The sequence below is a fragment of the Stegastes partitus genome, unplaced genomic scaffold (genome assembly GCF_000690725.1).
Source record: "Stegastes partitus isolate 25-593 unplaced genomic scaffold, Stegastes_partitus-1.0.2 Scaffold367, whole genome shotgun sequence".
Taxonomy (NCBI): Eukaryota; Metazoa; Chordata; class Actinopteri; family Pomacentridae; genus Stegastes; species Stegastes partitus.
The window spans coordinates 67,560-80,738 of record NW_007578098.1 but is presented as its reverse complement, the minus strand read 5'-3'; the positions used below and the strand labels follow the sequence as shown (position 1 = coordinate 80,738).

The 13,179-nt window shown below is 41.5% G+C and overlaps 1 protein-coding gene across 1 annotated transcript in view; it reads left to right on the top strand.

Annotated features, from left to right (window-relative positions):
• The first annotated feature begins 8,935 nt into the window (after nt 1–8,935).
• sorbs1 (sorbin and SH3 domain containing 1) overlaps nt 8,936–13,179 on the top strand; it is a 37,938-nt gene continuing 33,694 nt past the window's right edge. The window contains exon 1 of the mRNA XM_008284619.1: nt 8,936–8,960. The gene's annotated coding sequence lies outside the window, so the exon portion shown is untranslated. The remainder of the gene's footprint in view (nt 8,961–13,179) is intronic.

Below are 13,179 nucleotides of genomic sequence, written 5' to 3'. Positions count from 1 at the left end.
TTGACGCAGCCGGAGCCGGTGAGTGAGGCGCTGACAGGACGCTGAGCCGCGGAGCTCAGTCAAGTGTGTCTGCAGCAGCGAGCACAACGCTGGATCTCCAACAGCCAGAGGTGAGAGCAGCTGCTGCCGGAGCATCATGCATGAGTGGTTATGAGCTTTAGGGGCTTTCTTTTACTTATCTAGCCTTCCTTTTTCTTTCTGTCTTTTTTTTTTTCCCCCGGGGGCCCGTTAACAGCCGGCTCGGGGCTATTATCACTCTTATCATATGATGCAAAAGCAGCACCTCGTAATGCTTTTCTTAATAACCACTCAGTGTTTTTTTTTTTAAATGGTGATTCAGCAGAGTTTAGTACATTTAAGTGCTTTTGTGAGCCAGTGGGGGTGTGACTTTGCACCTCAGCAGAAAGGCGCTCTGGCTGTGGGACAGTTGCTGCAGTACGGACTGATCCATGCGCTGGAAATGCGACCCGCCGCGGGTGCCGCACTCCGAGGCTCAGTGCCCAGGAGGGAACAGCACATCTTAGTCAGGGAGCTAAAGGCTTCCAGACTCCTCACCGTGCTGAATAATCATACCTAGATTCTGTTGTTGTTGTTGTTTTAAAGCCATCCTTTGCGGTGCGGTTGTTTCTTTAAGTTGCAGGCAGCTGTGAGCTTTACTATGAGCGGTCGTCATGGTGAGTCACAGGGAGCCGACTGGAGGCTACTCCACATGCACACAGTGACATCAGGACCATGCACTTAATGGAATGCATATTATGCGGCATGGAGGTGTTAGGAACACTTTACCTAGCGTCAGATTCATTGCGGTGTGTCAGACTACCCTTTGTCGTGGTATATTTAACAGGAGGCTGATTTGGAGGGAGTGGAAATCACAGCATATTACAGGATGGTACCATCATGGTCACCATTCAGAGGTTGTCCATACGCTGGGAGACAATCAGCTACAATGTCTGTGTAACTGCAAGAGGACAATCCCTGTAGTTATAGTATTTCACAAGAAAAAGTTAATGGAGTGAAAATCACCCAATTTAGCATTTTTGCAGAGCCTTGAGTTGGTTTTTGACTTCTTGGGAAAAGCGATTATGCTCATTCCAGTAGATGGAAACACCTTTTACTGAATACATTAGGATGTTGTAATATTTATCTACTGGACAGATCAGATGTTCTTCGTTATTACGGACAGCGTGAAACATTGGCCAACACCAGCTGACATGAAGGAAGAGTTACAATTTTCCCAACTTCAACCATTCCTGAAGACCTCTCTCCATTTTTCTCTCATTAATGGGAATAGTTTTGTTTGTTTCTTCTTCTTCAAGGCTTCCTATTCAGTGGCAGACAGCTGGTTTTGTTTCCTGCATCTTCTAGTCGGTGTATTACTAACATGCATGAAGTCGTAAAGTACCGTCAGAAACGCACGACGCAGCCTAATTTATTCCCTCTAAAGCCTTTAAAGGAAATAAGTCTTATTCACGTTTTCTTCTTTTCTTTTTTTCTCGACATTTTAAAGGTTCCCTTCAAATTTGGCTCACAAATATGTGGAAAAACAGCGAGTGTTTGTGTGTGTTATCGTTTTATTAAATTGCAGTCATGTGTCCGTTTATTTTTTTAGCTCACTGATTTGCTTTGTCTGCCATGTCCCTTGTGAGTTTCTTCTTCTTCACCACAGTTTAGTAAACTTGTGTTCATTTTTCCCACAGTCCTTTGATAAGCAGCACCATGACTAGCCATGAAGTATTGAATCTAGGAAGTCAAATTGGTCATGGGATTCTATTTAGTGCTGTGCTGTATTACAAATCTCACTATTTGCCGCCAGTGTATCAATAATACAGTGCAAGTGAAAGTGATACAATACATATTGCCTTATCAATATTGTATTTTAGCCCAGTTTTTTTATTTTCCACTCCGTGTTCCAGTGACATCTTTGTGACTAACCGAGCAGCTATGTTGTGTAACTGCACAGTAGTAACCGTGTGAGTTTTATCTGCAGCTGTTGACACAGGGGCCTGCATGTTAAACTACATGTTCTAGTCTGACAAACAGGTCTGCCCATAATGAACGGCATGTGACGCGAACAACTGCTTCACCACACTGGTGTAGACTTATAGTGACAACACAAACCTCTTGTTAACATATTATACATAGTTTGTTTTGAGCTAAACTGCCTCCAAACATTTGCAAAAAGCATACATCTGAAGGGGGTCGAGTGTTTTCAGTCCAACAAAACATGCAAAACCCTTTACCATGAAGTGTGCTTCACTAGATCCATCTATCTACTAGCTATACCTGCTTTATTCTGTGGAGCATCACAGAGAGGATGAAGCCTATACCTATCGCTAGTCCATCGCAGACCCTGAATGTCAGGGGAAAAACAAAATTATCTCTCACTCTCTTTGCAAAATGAGCGGCTCCACTATCAGCGAGTTGTGTTCTGTGAAACTCAACAGAAGCTGCCTGTGTTTTCATTCATGATTTGCTCCAAGGGACCTGCGTAATGTGACGCTAAACAAGCTTGATAAAATATTTACCCTACCACAAATAATTAATCAAACTGCTTCAAGGACAGAGAGGGAAGGAGTCAGACGGATTTTCTCCAAACCACCTGTTTCAGAGTTTTGTTATGTAGTTGCCAGATTTAAGAATTTCACTCTCCTCTGCTCGTCTTATCATGTGGTCGTACCGGACCCAGTTAGCAGAGATATGCAGTATGTAGACAGTGTTTACATAGAGAGAACAGGCCATCCATTAGCTTCCCACATGTCCTGCATGCTTTTCAAGAACATTGACTTGGTGGTAGTTCAGCAGGGTGTGAAGCAGACCTCTGGTTTACGACATGTCAGCCGAGGAGTTGTGGATGTTTACGCAGAGAGTTTGATAGGTTTGCGTGAGTACGTGCATCTGATACACCAGCTCTATGTTTGGTGCCCAGCAGCTCAGCCGTGGGCCATTTGTTCAGTCAGTTACAGAGCAGTTAAAGGCTCTAAGTTTTTGCATAAATTGCTCTGCAGTTAAAGCAGGTCAAACATAGTGAAGTCGCTTTGTTGTTGAGTTTGGAAGGATCTGTCTTTGGGCTTCTACTATGTGATTATCATAAAATTCATGATAACAGTATCGCAATATCTATAGAAATGCAAAATACTTTAGTCAAAGTTGTGTTTACATGGGTTTGTTGTGTATTTTGTCTCTTTATTGGCAATTGACTCACAAAAATTACAAGTGTAGTGACGTAGAGAGAAAGTCTGTAACCATACCTGCTCTGTATGTTGTACTTATGTTAGAGTATCAACCAAATAGCCACTTACACTGAATAATTTATTCTATCCTATTAGGATATTAACATGATATTAATATAACACCCTTAGTCTGGATCCAGTTGTAAAGTTGCACAATTCATCCTTTACAGTAGTCAACACTTGTCCCCATTGCCAACGATATGGGGCTCATTTTCAAAGGAGGATTTTCTCTCAGGATCATTAAAGTTTTCAGGAACAGTCTTGTTTTCAGGTGTTTTCATTTGTCTCTACAGGATTTCAGGGTGCTGAGTCAGGATAGGACCTCTTGGTATGAACCCAGCACATTGGTTAATGTTTTATGAAGCTTGTTCAGAGTCACGTTACACAGTGCCCCTAGATTTGAGAGGAGCAACCCTCAGAAACATGAATCTCAAAACTGAATTTCAAAGATTTGCCACAGCCAGCTGGCCCCGAGATCACATGCTGTTGTTTTTCCACAATGATTTGAAAATCTGACAGACGATATTAGAACATATGAGCCAGTCACAGTAATTTTTATTCAACTTAAATCAACACAAGGGTCTCATTAGAATTTGCCTGCTTTTGCCAAGCAAGTGTGTCATTTATTTGTTGCTTTGATTCGCTGGAGGAGATCTTGCCTTTGTAGTGTTGGCCCACTGTACCCCTGTGTTCACAATTAGGGTAAAAGGAAGATTACTCATCATAGTTAGGAACAAAATTTCACTGTGACTGCACCAAAGCCAAATAATTTAATGGCATTATTCTCCTTGTTAAGGCACAATTCGTGAAACCAACCTTATAAATTAGTCAGATTTTATGCATGCCAGCTGCTTAGTGAAGCTGGATATTTGCATGACATGAACAAAAAGCTTTGTAGTGACAGTGTTTGTAGAAAACAGCCTTGTCTTTACTGTGAATAACGGATGGCTTTGGATCAGGCCGGATGTTTCAGCCAGACACCAGGTTTCTGTTTTCACTCCTTGTTAATGTTACAACAGGTTGCTTAGCAACCCTCCACTCTCCCCCCCCTTGTCTGCTTTCTCCATCTCCTGCCATTGGCTGAAGTGGATGGTGAAGTGAAGTGTTATGCTTTGGCTTTTCAAGGTCCGAGGCACAAAGAAGCCTCCCCGATCATGGACGCATGTAAACAAGGCAGTGAAAAGACAATTTATGCTTTGCTGATGGATTCAAGCATCCGCCTCCACTAACACCACACCTCCACCCGACTCCCCCTGCGTTAAATGGCAGCAGCTGATGGAAAACAACAGCATCACGGCCGACGTTGGCAGACATTTTAATAAGAATCCGTATATGTCCTTACTCATCGTCACGCGGACCAAACAAGACCCATCAAATGGCACTGATACACTGCAGTTTTATAAATCACTCGCTACAAAATATAATAAAAAGTAATAAAAATCTGTGCCGCCACCTGTGAAGCCAGGCTGTTATTGATGGAGCTGCCTGTTGTGTTTGTTTCTGGGTGTGACGGGACGAGTCGGGCCGCGCCGGCATTCCTGAAATAGACAGATGATGGGGACCAGTTGGAGTCCTGCTGCACACTCATTTCACACGAGGATACCTTCATAGCACTTAAAATTGCTGGATTATCACATCTCTGTTTATATTCACGTTTAGCCGCCATATCCTATGACTCAATTATCAAGTAGTGCTGTCACATTGGCGCTTGGAGAGTTATATTAGGGAACACACTCAGAGCTTCCAATCCCTGCCGGAGTCAAAACATCCAGCAGAGATGAGGAAACACTTTCAGCACTCTCTCAGACAATGATTTGAATTGTCATCGCTGCTCACCTAATGTGCAGTCCGTCCTATTATCTCAGCCGGGAGGAATCTGTTCGGCACAGCTGAGCTCATTATGTAGTTATGACATCAAATAAACATCATGTGTGTCTCATATTTATATTCAGAAATTAAACACAGCAATATCAATTCAAGGCATTTCTCCTGATTTCTTTCCAATTTTGTCATTTACTATATCGTAGCTTTTCCTATTTTGAACTTTTCACTCAGCACCTACAAAAGTAAACTCTCTGAAAGTCCCCTTAAGAGACACCACAAAGCTACTTAAATATTCAGTTCAATGTTTATCCTCCCTGCGAGGCCTGTGATCCAAGCTTTCTCACTCTTGGAGTATCGCCTGGAGTCCTTGCTGTGAAGATGTATCGCTCTGGGTAAACTGTCAGCTCGCTGACATTCTTATTACGCTGGCTCTAACAGCCTAGCAGGCATCTTATAAGCAGTCTGGCTCTCTAACACAGTGTCTGTAACAGGCAGTTTGGTCCGTTCGGCCAACTGCAGTCCTCCCCAGGACCTTCACATGTACCAGCCAAGTGTTCTCTGTCCCGAGGATCTGGCCGTGGTCACGTCCAATAGCTGTCTGGGCTTCTCATGGGCAGGCTGGCAGGCCATGAGCCTCTCCAGGCACTCAGGGACACGTCTTTCATTGACAAGTGTCATGGCTGGTTTTTGTTTTTCCCCTCAAAAAAAGGACCTTTTATCGAATGGTCCGGAAACATCCCCAAAATGAACCCTCAGATATGATAGTGATGGACTGTAAACTCATTTAGTCTCAGAGTTATTTCATTAGTTGAGGTTCAAAGAAGGACATAGAAGCATTGTCCATACAGACTCAGTTTAAGCTCCATCCATTATCAACAATAATGTATAATCCTGCTCAGAGGCCTATAATGACTGCAGCATGTAAGTTACATACATTTCCTTTTATGCTGCAGTTGTTTGAAATGAACTTCAAATAGCTTCAGTTGAGGAATGTGTAGAATCCCAGGCTGCTGTCCAGTGTGGAAGCTGTTTATGGAAGAGAGTTGGGAGGGTGGAAGAGGAGGTGGGGGTCTCTTCTCAATTAGGAGGATAAGCTGCTGCTCCGGAGTGGCCCTTTCGAGCCATGTTTGGAGCTGTTTGGTGGGATCTACGCACAGCACTGGATAGCTTCTCCCCTCTCTGCCATTTGTTGACAAAGCAGAAGTCAAATGGTGTTACATAAGAGGCCATTCTCTCTGTCCATAGTACAGCTGAGCGTGTGATGAGAGCGCTTTTGTGTTAACATAGCTCACATTTAAGCCACCTCTGACTGTTTCACAGAGACCCCCTGCATGAAATCACAGTTCAACTTAGTACCACTCCGCCTTTGTTTAGTTTTCTGAACAGACAGCCGAAGGAGATCTGGAGGCTGATTCAGACAAAGTGACTGTTGCTGCAAATAGAAAATACTCCAGTCCTCCAGCTACGATATTGAACTCATAAATCAATTCAGGGAAAAATCAATTTTCATAAAAACTTGTCGTGTGCTTATCGGCTTTGTTTCTCTGATCAGATGGAAGTTTCTCTCAGCTTACGTAAAAGCCCCTGTGCTATGAATGTTTTAATTATTACTGAAATATAACACTTAAATAATGTTTCAGTTATTTCTTCAATTTTCATGTTTCCTGTTTGTTCAGAAGGTGTAGATGGTCACATGGCTTCAATCTAGTTGTCATTATTAAAGGAGACACTGTGGGGGGTAAAATAATTAGTGTTGAAACTAATGTTACTTTCATAAATACTGTTCCTTGAAGCTAAAGTGTGAGACTTTCAGAAATAATAATAAAAAAATAATTAACCCTCTAAACCGCAAATCCGCCAGCTGATTTAAAAAGCACATTGACTTCCAAAAAAATAAAAAATTACTAAAATAACACCATTTATCAGAGCCAGAAACGTATAAAAACAATAAGAATTAGTCGTTTGTTTTTGTTTTGGTTTTTTTTACCTTTCAGACATCCTTGAACTACATGTTACATTTTTATTTTTAAATTGCCCTTTTTTTGTAAAGCAGACTAAAAAAAACTAAGAATTCTGAGCTTCTTTATACAACTGAGCAGCCATTAGTGACTCTGCTGCAATCAACAGTCACATGACAAAAATTCTGCTAATTGAAAACAAATTTAAAATGTAAGTAGTAAAATATCTCTTGTGTGTAGAGCCAGCATGTTTATTTCCGTATTTATAAAACCTGTGAGCACTTCGAAACATGTGGCACAATTTTTTACAACACATATAATCAAATAAATTCAACTTTGTTTTTTGTCTATTTTTATGACCCGTGGCTTTATAACTGTGTCAAATTTTTGGATTGTCTTTACTTCTAGCCATGGTTGTTCAATTTTCATATAGAGATGTGAAACTTTATATTGCGGTAAAAATTGAAGCCACAGTGAGAAAAAATGTGACAAAAAAAATCCTTGAAAGCTGATGTATGGGACTTTCACATATAAATAAATCTCTGTTACATTCAAGTCCTTACCAGCTGACACAGTCCTGATTTAGTCGACCAGTGGTGGGTAAATATCTTTCAGTTTCACAATGTAGTAGAGTTTTAAATCTGATGTCTGTGGCGTTATCTCCGCCTTGGTCTATCAGTAGGAATGCGTTTTACATGGACCAACAATGATTGATCTGTCAAAACTAGAGAGGGGAGCAACGATGTAGTCAGAATAGGCTACAGGAGCAAAAAACCTGGGAATTATATGCTACGGATAAAAACTCAGCATTCAGAGGAACAGCTTCACTCTTAAAAATAGTCAGCTGAAGACGAGACATGCGTCATCATCACACGTCAACAGTGTTTTTGTAATTACTCTCCATGCCAGAAGGAGGAGCCAAAGTTTGGCGTTGGAGGTTTAAGATCATAGAATGCGTTGATATTTAGGCAACACACCTGTTCGAGAGTTGGATGAGGAAATTCAAACATGTAACTGTGGAGCTGAAGCAAGAAGCTAGTTAGCTTAGCATAACATAAACTGGAAACAATGGGAAACTGCTGAACTGGCTCTAAGTTTAATAGCACAGTTACCTCTACAGCTCACTCACTATCCTGCATTAGATCTTGTTTTATTCATACACAAACCAAAGTTGTAGGAATGACATGGCAGCTGGTTCCTCCTGTTTACACTTGTTATGCTAAGCTACGCTAATTGACACCTAACTCCAGCTGGCTAATACAAAGACATGAGACACTTTAAAGGAAATAATCACATTTTGAGTAATGTTTAATTAATTCTAGAAAAATTTTGCAGGATTTTTCTCTTTTATGTCACTATAAATAGAATACAATTTAAATGTAACTTTTTTGACTAAGCATTAAATCGATTAATCAGTTTTCAGATTTTAAAAGATGAATTTTTAGAAACTTGTTTTAAAAGTTGTTGTTATTTGCAACCTTAGTATAATATATTTTTCTCTCTTTCATTACGCATGCATCGACTATCATATAATCGTCAAGATTTTGGTGCCATAACTCTGATCACATATTTGGGTATTAAGTTGACTGAGGTGTCAGAGACCTTGTGGATAGTTGAGTCATCCAGTAGCACATTGCAGCCGTCCTCCAATGGTCGCTCTGCCTCTCATCTTCTGGCCCTGTGCGAGCGTTTCGAGGGGGTGGAGGATTTTATATGTTGGTCTGCACAGTTGTTGAGTGGGTGCCACATTCCCAGGTGGCATGTGGTGACAGGTCCATCTGGACACGCCTGTTTCGAAAAACAAACAGACCCCCTACATAGCAAGGGTCAAGGTCAATGCTGGGACCGTCCCACCAAGAAGAGACCCTCAAAGCTCAGCCAGAAAGCTCAGGGGGCTTCACAGGGACTTGACTTATGTGGACTAAGGACCGTTTGTGCACATCATCAAGTAGGTAATGTATCTCTCTAGATGTGCACTGATGCTTTGAGATGGCCGTCGCCTTTTGGGAGTTGTTTGTTTTGGAAAGGAATTTAGTTACACCATTCAGTAGGAGATTTATGCATCTGTGTGAGTGTGTTTTTGTGTGTCGCAAAGTAGTGGAACTGAGAGATGTAAATGGGGTGAATCATCTGGCCTTTGTTGCCTGCATTAGGTAACAACACAGGTCTGAGCTGAGGGAGTGTTTGGCTGTGATCTCTGTGAATCTTTGCTTTTTTTTTGCACATTTTCTGCTTACTTTTGTGAGACTGGTCTAGTTTCTAAATGTCACATTTCATCATTTCATGAGAAATCTGCAGAAAAGCACTTGGCCTGGTGGAAAATGTGATTAGAAAGCTTAAAAAAACTAACCATGGTATCTTTTGAACCTTTGAGACTCTCACTCTAACTTGTTATCTGTTGAACTTTGAACAAATTTAACAAATAAATAGTGAGCTAGCTTCCTGTCAATTTGTTTTTGCCTCATAGATAAACCAAGTAAATCCCCAAAACCCTAAAGCTAACCCAGACTGAAGTAAACAGTGTCTAGCAACTCTTTAAATTAAAAGAAGATATAGCGCATTTAGCTAAACTGCAATTTTACGGGAGTCTGACTTATACAGTCTCCTCTTATTTTCTTGTTTGCCTTGGCCCGACCAGAGTTGCAGCACAGTTCTCACAGGATGGATGGATGGTGTTCTTTGCCCTGCTCTGCTCACAAGTATCTCTTCCTAAAAAGGCCAGGGGTGATCTCTGCTCTCGTGTGTTTATACAGCAAACTCAACACTGCAAGCTGTCATCTTCCCTTTATCTATCATATACGAGAAGTTCAAACATTCCCACAATGTTCTTTCTGATGTATTATGTATTCACCATGTTGGGGTTCATCTGAGGATAAAGCGGAAGCAGAGCTGAGATCAGTGTAAGCGCTTCTCAAGAGAATGTCTGCTAATAGTTTTAGAAATGAGATCATGGATGCATTGTCTCTCTGGGATGCAGGGGGTCAGGAAGCAAGTTGATTTTATTAAAGAGTGAGAGGAAATAAATACACACTTTCTGATGCTCAGGGACAGCTCAGCTCCAAGACTGGAAGATGTTCTAAAAGGTTTTTGCTTTTTGTCCCCGTGGGACTAGTTTGGAATCTCTCCCATTTTCCCTCATCCATTTAGGCCTATTTGTGGAGGTTTCCAGCTGGAACATCAGTCCCAGCCTGTTCTGCAGGTTGGCTTATTTACCACCATGTGTAAACAGAGTGCACACACAGTCCCAACCAAACTGGAACAAGCTAAGGTACAGCATTAAAGGCTATTTAAAATCAACATCATAGAATAAATTCGAAATGTTCCTTCTTTTTCCTTCACCGTTTTCCCCCAATCTACAAATGAAAACACAGCTTAAGTGTGTTTGTGTGTGTGCACGAGTGACTGTTTAAGTGCCTTTTGTGAGTGTGTTTGCATCCTGACGTAATGAGGCTTCTTCTTGGCAATTTAAATGGGGACGTCTTCTAAATCAGTCGTGCTGGCAGAGCACAATGGGAGGCCCAGTGGAGTGATGGGAAGTGCTTTACAGCTACTTTTCTGGTGGCCTTGGTGTTGCTTCTGCATGCTCCACTGATGCAGCTCAGATTAACATATGTTTGTTCTCTCTCACACCCTTCCTTCTTGTCCTTAAAGGGGAACACAGATAACACTTTGAATTCATATCAGAATACCAAACGGCATGAAAAGCAAGGCGTGTTTAGGATTGAGTTACATTCACAGTTGAACTGAAACCAGTACCAGAAACTAGAATTAGGTACCAGTACCTCACAGTACCTGTTCTGTTCTTTACTGGCTTTGTAATAACAAAATATAATTTAGGTTGTAAAAAATATGCCCAGACTTGTCAATTTAACATTGTTATTTATTATTACTATTATAGTCCACCACATAGGACTATACATGATTCTCCACTGCAGATATTTCAGTTGCCAAGTACTTTGTGACTTTGTGATCTGGGCGTGATGTAGGTCCAGTGTGCTGTTGTCATGGGAAGTGAGAACCTCCTTCCCTGTTGCATGCATGTGAGAAATAACATTAATAGCTGCAGCCTCTGGCAATTGCAACACAGGAGATCAAGTTACTGTAATCAGCCATAAAGTAGTTACTCTTTCAGGATAACTGAAGTATGTATTTCAGTTACTGAAATATATGGGCCTAGTAATAGTGATCCAAATGTTGTGTTCTGTGTTGTTGACCCCTGAAAAGAAAATAAAGGCCCGGTTCATGCAGCGTGACAATGGTGTCTCTCTCTGCCTTCCTCTCATCCGTAATGAGTTGATTCAGACAGTGACGGCTAGTTATCGGCTATTAGCCAGGCAGGAGTTAAGACATTCACCCTGAACCAGTGGTCTCCCTGTCACGGTGAGAAGCCGCTGATCTGGAGACTCCTTGTGTGCCTGCTATTACCTTAATGCAAGAATTAGGTCTAAATGCATCCCTTTTTGGTGCAGAAGTGTTCATGATATTTACCGTTTGTGAACTCCGGATAGATTCTATTCTGCCGGGAAAAGCCAACAACAATTGTTCCTCCTGTGCACGTTTTGCTTGCGTCTGCAAAGAGAGGATGAGCTGTTCACAGACGGCTGCAGTGTCTTGCTTTCTCTGTTTCTATCCAACATATATGCTGCTTTCTCACCCAGATGCGCTCTCAGATACTGAAATTTGGTACCGATTGATTTAAAGATCAAACTGAAGCTCACTAGCACTGACATAATTTGGTTAGCACTCCTAAAAACACTGAGGTACCCATGTGATATCATTATAGGGAAACTGCCAGGTTTGGGGCATTTGTACTTCCAAAACTTGCCATTAGCAGGTCATCTTTCTACCTTAACTGAGTTTTAACTCATTACAGAGTCACTAATTTACAATGGTTGAAATACAAAAACATTCTCTTCCCTGATTCATTTCACATGTAGCAGCTGCTGATATTCTAGATTATATTGTTGGCTATACATTAATAGATATCATGGATGAATCCAACTAGAGCAACAGTGATGTTGGACTATAGTGTTACAATCAGCAAGTCATTCTGCTCTCTTTTTGAGATTAGTTTTGTTGAATTTTATTTTTAAGATTTTCAGATTTGGATATATAGAAAAAAAAATCATCATTGTGAATATCAGAATTTCTTTTTGTAAACATTCATGGTTATTGTTTAAGTTTGGAACATTTTAGATCTGATTTTTCCTCTTTTTAAATGATCCCACTGATTACTAATATTGACTAACTTTGTTATCTTGTGTTCTCCAGACTGGATTTAAACAGATGACTATAGGTTCACCACCTTCCTATCTGGCTGCATTGTATCTCGTTTCAGTGTGTAACCCAACCATAGAAGCACTGCCACAATTTCATTAGCTGTATGTGGTCCCCGATTACACCTATTCATTGCAGTCACTCCAGTGTTTCTACAGTAGAGGCGACACCCAAGCCAGCTCGACCAAGACATTTCTAATGTGTGCAATATTGCTTTTGTTCTGTCGGTCTTTCATTACAAACTACGCTGCACGCTGACAGCCGACACTGCAGCAAAGCACTGGCCTGGTTACCGAACTTACCCTGATCTACAACTAATATTAGAGTCCATCTAAGGTTGCTTGAGTCAGATGCAGTTAGGGAAAAGAAGTTACAGAGATATTATTATCAGATGATATACTGTATCTGCAAGCGGTGCCGCTGTTTTGCTGCTGGGTTTGACGCACTGCATCCACGGCAGTTCGAAGTCACACGTGTAATTGGAGGGCGGTACGGTTCAGTGCTGTTTGCCTGCTCTACTTGTGCCTGTGTGGATTTTCTCCAAGTGCTCCGGTTTCCTCCCACAGATCCAAAGATATGCAGGTTAGGTTAATTGACAATTCAACACCCATCAGTCACAACATCAAAACCACCTGCCTCATATCGTGTAGGTCCTCCTCAAGCCAAGAACCAGCCCATGGGGTGTCCTGTGGAGCCTGTTTGCAGCGGATCCTTTGGTTTCTGTGGGTTGATTGGTAGGGCTTCCGTCAATCGGGTTTGAGCGCATCAAGTGATGAGATTGGGATCTGGGGTGCATGTCAAAGTAGCATACACTTATGTGCCAAGGCCCAAGGTTTCCCAAGAGAACATTGCACCGTAACGGCACGATAAATGTGATACACTTCGCTTGT